Here is a 7,843-nt window from a genome sequence, read left to right on the forward strand (position 1 = left end):
CACATTCGATCCTCACTAGTGAGTAAAAATCCTAGGTGACGAACACTGGGTGAATTGCGAAAATTGACGCTCCCTCCGGTCAAGAGTCCATTTTAATTTGATCATGATAGTTACTAAGATTCGAACGTGGGTCTCTTGCTTCAAAAGGAATTCGGTGGCCACTGGACTATACCCAAGTGGTTAACGAAAATTATGTTAGATGATTATTCATTATTTTCGCATGATTATTGGACTCAGTGTTGTAAAAGTGAGATATAGTTTGCATGATATTTGGAGAAAGACGATATAATATACGGGTAGGTTAATGTATGGGAAATAAGATAGATATATTTACCATATGATCCCTTCAATGTATAATATGATCCCTTCAATGTATAATACATGGAAGAGTTAAGTTTGATAAAACTGAATGATTTAGCGTTGAATGATTTAGAATCTGAATAGCTCAGAGCCTCTGTATAAAGTTTGTTCTTAATGAAAATAAACTGTTTGATAATCATTTTAAATAAACGATATGAATTGAGTAAAATTACCTTATTAACGTGTCACATGGAAAAAAAAAAACAATATATACTTGTTGGTTAAACATTCTGGATATGATTTAAGAAGGATATTACAGAAAAATTAGGTGCTTAATTAATGGTTAAGAGAGTGTTTCAACTTTAAATGATTCAGCACCAAATTCTGAACTATTCAACACCATATGTCATTCAGAGGTTAGAAACAAACACGTTAAATGCTGAATGGTTAAGTATTCAGCGCTGAATCATTTCATTAAGAGACAAACGAACGCCACTCTTAATCAAATTATTTAATGATGGTTAATAGAGGGAATACGCTATTTTTATTATGTAAAAAGTCAAGAATGATTAACGCAATTATTAATTAATACAGATTATGATATAATTTGACATAATATAAAAGGACGATTAACGTAGTTAAATCTTTATAAAAATATCAATTACCCATCTTCTATTGAGGGAAGTGAAGAAACTCCCCTCACTGGTCCACCTCACCTTCCCCCTCTCACAACCATTCCTATTCACGTTTTCCCCCTTTTTTCTGTCGAATATATACAAAAAAACGACCGTCTCCTGTTCATCGCAATGTCCTCCCTTACCTTCTCCCTTACCTCCTCCCTTACCATCTCTCTTACCGTCTTCCTTACCTTCTCCCTTACCTTCTTGCTTTCTCCTTTTCATATCTTCTTTCACTACTTTATTTTTTCATTCTTCACTCTTGCTTTTGCGAACTCTGTTTTTACAAACGATTGCTCAACAATTTTCGCGTTTAACAGATCATCCTTTTCCAGGTACGTTATTCTGTTCTATTTGAGTTAATCGATTTAACTGATGTTGTATATTTACTATTCTTGGTTGTGGTCTTTATATTGGTGGTATGTGCTTCCGTATGTTAACATTTTGCCTCCTATGTATAGCGCTGCTAATTTTTTTGGCTTTGATTGTTTGGTAATTTTGGTTATGAGGAGTTCTAGAAAAAGAAAAAACAATGTAACAGTGAGAATGTAGTTGATAATGGTGTTTCGACCTCTGTTGGGCCTTCAGACCTGCCCGTGGTTTCCTTAAAACAATTTGAAAGAAGGGTTTATTTACGTAAGACAAATGCTGATGCGTCGTGTTCTGCTCATGGTATGATGTTGTTTCTTATTTCTTCTCATTATTACTTATTTGTGGATGTTGTTTTTTAAAAATTATATTTTTTCAACTTCTGTTAGGTCCTCACTACATGCTCAATTGACACCCATATATACTTTTGTCTGCACCTTTTGATGCTTTAGGTAAGCAAATATTTCAATATATGTATGTTGTTTTACTGTACCTTGCATTAGCTTTGGCCAATATTGTGTGTTATTTGTTTGTAGCTTTGATTAGCTTATATTTGTTTGTCTGTACCCTGTTTGATGTCTCGATACATAAGTGTTGTTTGTTTGTGTGTTTCATTAACTTTGCCTTCTTTTTCAAACAATTTGTTTGTTAACTGAGTTTAGCAGTGATTTACCTTTTAATAGCACAAAAAACTCAACTATACTCTTAAGCTTAAACTTCACTAAATTTGAGCCAAAAGGTTATGTTGTGTGTTAATTTTTTGTAGGTTTGATTAGTTTATATTTGTTTGTTAGTACCCTGTTTGATGTATCGATACATGAGTGTTGTTTGTTTGTGTGTTTCATTAACTTTGTCTTCTTTTTCAAACAATTTGTTTGTTAACTGAGTTTAGCAGTGCTTTACCTTTTAATAGCACAAAAAACTCAATTATACTCTTAAGCTTAAACTTCACTAAATTTGAGCCAAAAGGCGTAGATTTTGTGTTGTTATGGCTGTTAAGTGTAAAAGTTATTTAACTTTTGTTTAAAAACAGTATTAAACTTTTAATGGTGCAAAAAACACAAAAAATCATCTTGAACTTAAACTTCACTGAATTTGAGAAAAAAGGGTGGAGATTTTTTGTTTTTATGGTTGTTGAGTGTAAAAGTTATTTACCTTTTGCTTAAAAAAACAAATATAATGTTAAACTTAAACTTCATTTAATTTTTGTAAAAACGATAGCGGTTTTGGCGTGCAAATTTTGTAAATGCCATTTTGAGAATAATAATCGTACTCATAGATGAATATTAAAAGATATGTATTCACCTATGTTTTGTTTTGTGATCAGTCTACTCTTTAAACGTTCAAGTACTAAATATACATGTGTCACCAAATGTGCGTGTTTTAATATACTTTATAACAATAGTCTGTTATTTCCACAGACATATCTCCTTTGTATTGTGATTCGGGAGACTGCATGTCTGTTTGTATGCACTGTGAGCTTTGTTCTGTCGTGCTGAGGATATTAATTCGTATTTCAAAGACAAGCAACTTCATTATCATCGTTATTGTGAAAAGCCCCGCGTGTGTTTACCACGATATGAAGAACCTCCTGCAGCATTAAAACATTTATTAGAAAATCCTGCTTTCGTTGATAATGTTCGTGCCTACAACCAGATGTTCAGCATGACGTCCTTAGGTGCTCGCATTATTGATACTGTTAACAACGGTCGTTCTCCATATGTTTTCAAGGTATCTGGTCAGATTTATCATTGGCTCGGTGGTTTGGGGGTCGAGATTCATCAGCAGCTTTACATTTATGATACAGATAATGAAGTTGAAAACAAGATGGCACACTTTGGGGGTCGAGATTCAAATCGGCTTTTGAAATGGTAGTTGCTCAATTTGTGCAGTTACTTGATTCGCATAATGAATTGGTGAAACTGTTTCGTACCGCCAGAGATAAGTGTGTTGGAAGTGAAGTACCTACTTTCAAGGTTTGCTTATATAGTTTGAGTGGGTCAAAGCAACATACACTCCCTACTTCTAGAGCAATAGAGGATAATGTCTTTGACGCTCGCCCACAGTCTATTTCTGACCACGACGTGATAATCAAAACTCGGTCTCAGGCCCCAAGAAGAATTAATAAGCTCCATCCGTGCTATATGTCGCTGCAAATCCAACTAATGTTCTCTTTCGGTGAACCTGAATTTCTTCCAGGTTTGATGTTGTGCGACGCCTATGGTTCACACGGTGGGCGTGTTCGAAAAATGTCAATGAACATGTACTATAGCTATCAGATTCATGATAGGCTTCATACTTACAGTCTAATGTTGAGGCTTGGTCGACTATTTCAGCAGTATGTTGTAATGGTCTATTGCAGTATCGAACTTGACTGTATGGACTACATTAGAAAAAGAAAAAAAAAGAAATACGGGCTGAATACCTTTCGGGGTTGTTAATAGAGGTGATTAGACCGGTGCAGATGTGGGCTGCATGACCATTCTTCCTGCTTCGTTCACCGGTGGGCCCCGATATATACAACCATTATCTCGATGCTCTGGCCATTTGTCGTGTTTTTGGAAACCCACGATTCTTTATCACTTTTACCTGTAACGTAAAGTGGCCTGAGATTGCTCGATATTTGAAGCCTTTTCCTCGCCTGACACCTTCAGATCGCGACGACATCGTTGCTCGTGTATTCCACTGGAAGGTCAATGAGTTCACCACCTTTTTAAAGGAGGAAAAACCTCTCGGGAATGTTCGAGGAGGAACTATTGCACGCTCAGCTTTACATTTTGTTTTGGTACTTCATAAATATTATACTTTTGAATTTTGACAAATTATTTACAATGTTTTCTTGCATCTTTCAGTTTTATATACAAATGAATTTCAAAAAAGGTATCGATCGTGTTGCTGTTCGCACATCAAAACCAATAGGTAGTGACAGTCGGCAACTACAACAACTCTCTCAACCGACTGATGAAATCCTAAATTGTATAGATGCTCGCTTCATTTGCCCTCATGAAGCTTGCTGGCATATTTTTAACTTCCCGATTCATCATCGGGAACCAGCAGTCCAGATCCTTGCTTTTCATTTAGAAAACATGCAGTTGGTCAAGTTTCATGAAAAACAACCTCTCCATTCAATTGTTGAAAACAATGAAGCCAAAAAAACAACGCTAACTGAGTGGCTGCACTATAACGCATCTTCGTCTGCGGGCAGCCATCTTACATATTTGGATTTCCCATCCGAAATTGTTTGGTACCACGCCAAAAAATTTGGCAATGAAGGGAAAACTTAAAAAAACCTGTGTATTGGAAGGATATCATATATACATCCCGCGTATGGAGAAGCATTTTTCGTAAGAATTCTTTTGTGCCATCAAAAGGGTTGCAGAAGCTTTGAAGATATTAGAACAGTAAACCGAATTCTTCATCGTACATACCGGTCCGCTTATAAGGAGGCTGGCTTACTTGGTGATGATAAAGAATCGATAACAGCACTAGAAGAAGCATCAATATCGGCCACATCCTCTCAGTTGCATTCTCGTTTCGCACACATTTTGGCTTACTGTGTTCTGACAAATTCACTTGCACTTTGGGAAAACCACTGGAAGCTAATGGCTGATGATATTCCGCTGTGAACAGCCACCAATTTAAATATGCCACAATTTCACATAAATGACGTTCACCTGCATAACTTTGTTCTATACGAGGTAGAAATCCTTTAAAACCAATGTTCCAAATCGATTTCTGATTTGGCATTACCATCTCTACTAGCTGACATGCTCCTAGATCTTGCAAACCGTCTTCTCATGGAGGATAAAAACTACGATCACGCGTCTCTCAATGATGAATGGCCGGAGGTGGAGCATAAAATGAACTTTAAACAGAAAAAAATATATGAACTTATAACTAACGCTTCATTGAAAAACCTAACTGAACTGGTATTTGTGTACGGTCACAGTGGCACGGGCAAGACATTCTTATAAAAATCCATTCTCACAACACTAATATCTAGAGGAAAGATAGTTCTTGTTGTCACATCATTCGGTATTGCGTCTCTGCTTCTACCTTCTGGAAGAATCGCTCATTCTCGATTCAAACTGCCACTGGCCATAACCGATCAGTCAATGTGCAACGTAAAGAAAAACACCAAGATGGAGAAGTTACTCTAGAATGCAGACCTTATTGTCTGGGATGAGGCACCAATGAACGATAAATGCTGCTTCAAAGCTCTTGATAGGAGCCTTAGAGACATCTTTAACAACAAGGAAGAAACTTTTGGAGGTAAGTCTTTGATACTCGGGGGTGACTTTAAACAAACGTTGTTTGTTCAGAAAAAGGTCGACAAATTAGCTATACTGGGTGCTTATATTACAACTTCGTATCTGTGGCAGGAATTCAAAGTGTTCATACTCAAAGAAAAATTGCGGTTGCTCCAACCAGGTCTGACAACATCTATAGGGGAAAAAACTCAGAATTTTCAAAGTGGTCATTGAGTGTGGGAAATGATGAAATTGGTACACCTGACACAGAAGACTCACTAAATATTCGCTTGGTACAAATACCTGAAGCGTACTGTATTCCCGATGATGAAAATGGATTGGTAAATCTCATTTCTTTTATATACCCCCGTTAATTGTTGCAAAATCCATCCGCAATCGAACTGCAGCAGAAAGCAATAGTTTACCCCAAAAACGATGTTGCTGATACCATAACTAGCTTAATTGTTGATATGGTTGATGGCCCGGTTATAACCTACAGCAACTACAACACTGCAACTCCACATGGATATGATGGTGGCGAGTCCGAGCTACTCTATCCAACAGAATATCTGAACACGCTCAACTACCATGGCTTACCACCATATATGCTACATCTAAAAAAGGGCGTACCAACCATTCTGTTGCGCAACATTAATATAGCAGGTGGCCTTTGTAACGGAACAAGAATGATAGTCACTAAAATGTTATCAAAATCAGTTGAGGCTGAAATAATCACAGGCACAAGGGTCGGTGAAAGAGTATTATTCCCAAGGATGAGCCTCATCCACAAAGAACCAACGTTACCATTCATTCTACAAATGACAACAATTCTCATTAAGAATTTTGTACGCAATGACTATAAATAAAAGTCAGGGTCAATCGCTCAACAAAATCGGAGTTTATCTACCTAAACCCATCTTCGGCCACGGGAAACTATATGTTTCGCTGTCACGGGCTACATCACCAGACGGATTGAGGCTGCTATTTAACAGCATAGCAACTCGGGCCGTAACCAAAAACATTGTCTATGCAGATATTTTGTCCACAATTACCGACTTCGAGGCAGCACCAGCTGCCTATCCCACCTGTTAAAGAAAACCACAACCACAAAAACATTATGTACATAGTTGATATATATTTACATTTGTAATGTTAATTATTTACTTCCTTTGATAGTATGGCACAAATAATAGCGCTACCACAGCTGGCAGCGGGCGCTAGAAATAAGACAATCGCAGCGAGAATCTACCGAAAGTGGGTAACTCATAGTTATCAGAACCAAGCTCCAACTGGCTACTGTTGCATGCTAATTGATGAAATGGTATTGAAATCTTAGTACTTTTGTCAACTGTTCTTATCTCTTATTTATAGCATGCGTTTGATATTTTTTCCCATGATGCAGCGCTACCCTATGCTCGTGAACATGAGATACAGTGCCAAAGATTTTCTTGACGAACTTATGCACTTGAACAAAGTGTATGTGATAACAAACTTCTCATGTCATGATACGAATAGGTGGAAGTATTGTCAGGGCCCACAACATTATCTTTTGATTGCAACACAACTTTTAAAGAACTTCCACTTGCAGACTTTCTCGACCATTACTTCCAGTTTGTAGCATATAATCAGCTATGTACATGTGTCCCAAACTCCACTGTCCTCGCGGGTGAGTTTTGCATAATAATAAATACTTTCAAGTTCAATACTTAAACATACATTGATATGGAATCTACGGAAACAGAATACATTGGCTGCATTGATCGCCTTGAGGATGCAGTGGTGATGGGAGACATTAATCACAAACAAGTTATAAGAAGAACCATTGACCTCACAAATCTCGAGTAAGCCATTGTGTATAGAAAATAAGTTGTTTTCTTATTTATTTATTTTACGTGACTGCATCTAGCAACTGCTTATCCTACATCTCTTTATTTAAGTTACACATTTTGAAACAATATAACATTTATTTATTAAAAAATATTATTAAGTATTTTCTTGGTTGCTATTTACAACACGATTTAAGTAATTTGGATTGCTTTAAAAAAACATTTATTTTATGTATTGATATGTTCTTTTTAGTATTTGTTTTAAATATTCGTATGTGTGTATTTAATAGCAAATATATTCTAACAAAAGGGTTTTTCACACATTTATATGAAACGGTGATTGATGGGTGAAAATCGTATCTTAAAATAACTAGCTAAAAACTTAACAATTATCACACACTTACAGGCAACTATAACCCGA

General features: G+C 36.4%; 2 long non-coding RNA genes across 2 annotated transcripts; both read left to right on the forward strand.

Moving 5' to 3' along the window:
* Window positions 1-1,047: 1,047 nt before the first annotated feature.
* LOC139848369 (uncharacterized) lies at window positions 1,048-4,159 on the forward strand. The gene is made up of 3 exons (XR_011759928.1): window positions 1,048-1,649; window positions 1,736-1,798; window positions 2,768-4,159. It is a non-coding gene; the product is annotated as an uncharacterized lncRNA (long non-coding RNA).
* Window positions 4,160-4,291: 132 nt separating this feature from the next.
* LOC139848276 (uncharacterized) lies at window positions 4,292-7,497 on the forward strand. Its single transcript, XR_011759898.1, has 4 exons — window positions 4,292-5,618; window positions 5,729-6,917; window positions 6,999-7,262; window positions 7,338-7,497. It is a non-coding gene; the product is annotated as an uncharacterized lncRNA (long non-coding RNA).
* Window positions 7,498-7,843: the final 346 nt, after the last annotated feature.

Source organism: Rutidosis leptorrhynchoides, chromosome 5, assembly GCF_046630445.1.
Source record: "Rutidosis leptorrhynchoides isolate AG116_Rl617_1_P2 chromosome 5, CSIRO_AGI_Rlap_v1, whole genome shotgun sequence".
Lineage (NCBI taxonomy): Eukaryota > Viridiplantae > Streptophyta > Magnoliopsida > Asterales > Asteraceae > Rutidosis > Rutidosis leptorrhynchoides.